This window comes from Austrofundulus limnaeus, unplaced genomic scaffold, assembly GCF_001266775.1.
Source record: "Austrofundulus limnaeus strain Quisiro unplaced genomic scaffold, Austrofundulus_limnaeus-1.0 Scaffold12, whole genome shotgun sequence".
Classification (NCBI taxonomy): domain Eukaryota; kingdom Metazoa; phylum Chordata; class Actinopteri; order Cyprinodontiformes; family Rivulidae; genus Austrofundulus; species Austrofundulus limnaeus.
Genome location: NW_013952414.1, coordinates 2494308 through 2495897, shown reverse-complemented (window position 1 = coordinate 2495897; position 1590 = coordinate 2494308). Strand labels below are relative to the sequence as shown.

Below are 1590 nucleotides of genomic sequence, written 5' to 3'. Positions count from 1 at the left end.
AATTGGACGTTTCTGCAGAGGCCTGAACCCTTGACTAAAAACTCAACTTTTAGGACAAAATAAACAAAATTTCCAGAATCTTCGCACTGATTTAAAAACAATCCCGTCCGTCTTCTTCTATAAGGCAAATCAAACAATCAACAGATTTGGGTACAGCTCGATTTGACGCAAAACCACAAATGTGTGCAGAATTGTTTTACATCCCAGACCGCCTTTTTTTTTTTTTTTGCAGAAAAAAAAGGCTCCGTTTGGTTTGATTCCGTCTCTTTTGTCCAAAAACGGCGGAGAGTTTCGTCGTCCTCCATTATCCCACAATGCACCTGTAAATAAAAAAAAGCAAATACAAAATGAACTTAAATTCATCTGAAAATGACACATTTTCACACTTCAACGTCTACAAATATCTGTCCAGGTGTCACTTATTTCCCACACACACACGCCTTAATTTCCATTTGCGGGTCGCTTTTTAAAAAAAATGCCGCAAATCTAAAGAGGCAGCTGCGGAACGCCGGAAAAAAAACTGCGCGGGAGATCCTTAAGTCACAAACCTTCCCGGAGGCTCTGAGTCCGGCCGAACCGACACCACCTGAATGGGTCTGATCTCTCCCCGTCCGGTTCTTTTCCTCTGACTTTAAGGATTAAAGGCGCTCCAGCCAAACAAATGAGGGAATCTGCCTTCAGTACAAGAGGATTGGGATGACAGGGAGGAGGGGGGGGGGATTATTGACGTCACCAGGCAAACAGATGTTTCTCTATATTACCCAGCGTCCTCTTCATCACCGGCGTCCTTGAAGCCAAAAAAAAAAAAAAAAAAGAGGAGAGGACGAACACCTTCTTCCCACACAGCCACTGTTTCTGCTGAGATGTGTTCAGAATTCTGCTGCGGCGTCAAGAAAGTCTCCGCGTCCGCGTGTTTGTGCGCGCGCAACCGGCAGAGGAAATGCCAACAATGGTGCCGCAAATTGCCATGTTCCAAAATGAATTAAAAAAATGGGTTCCGGCTGCGAACGGTTATGCAACATCACACTATTGGACCAAAAAAATGGAGGAGGAAGAGGGAAGAACGTGAAGCAACACTTACACAAATGCAGGCTGACTTGGGCATGCGTACACGCGCTCTCTCGCTTCACACCTCACAGTGAGGAAGCAGCGGATGCAAATGCTGCATTCGGCTCGGTGTGACAGGTGACGGATGTGCCTGAAAACTCAGTGACAGTCAATCAGACAGGAGCTGAGGTTMTGTCACAGCTGTGAAGAGACGTGCTTCTCATGTTTATTAAGAAACAAAGATCTGTGACCTGATGATGAACAGATGTTCTATAAAATTATGACTCAATGAAGGAAAATTTTAAATAAATGTCTTTTAAAGTACGCGATCTGATCATCTGAGCTTGACACGAGCTCCTGAACGCACCACAGCTGGACGCCTTGCTTCATCAACTTTTGCGGTTAAAGTGCAAAAAAAAAAAAAAAAAAAAAACCTGCGCAGCGGAGATGTAGAGGCGCAGACTGCAACGCATTGCCCCACTCGATGGAGCAGAGGGGAGATATGGAAACAGAAACAAAGAGGGGGGTGGAGGGGGGTTGTGG

General features: G+C 45.3%; 1 long non-coding RNA gene across 2 annotated transcripts in view; it reads right to left on the bottom strand.

Moving 5' to 3' along the window:
* Nucleotides 1-213: 213 nt before the first annotated feature.
* The window catches only part of LOC106513447 (uncharacterized), a 53142-nt gene continuing 51765 nt past the window's right edge, over nucleotides 214-1590 (bottom strand). For both annotated transcript variants that reach the window (XR_001309784.1, XR_001309783.1), the window contains one exon: nucleotides 214-320. This is a non-coding gene — a long non-coding RNA (uncharacterized LOC106513447). The remainder of the gene's footprint in view (nucleotides 321-1590) is intronic.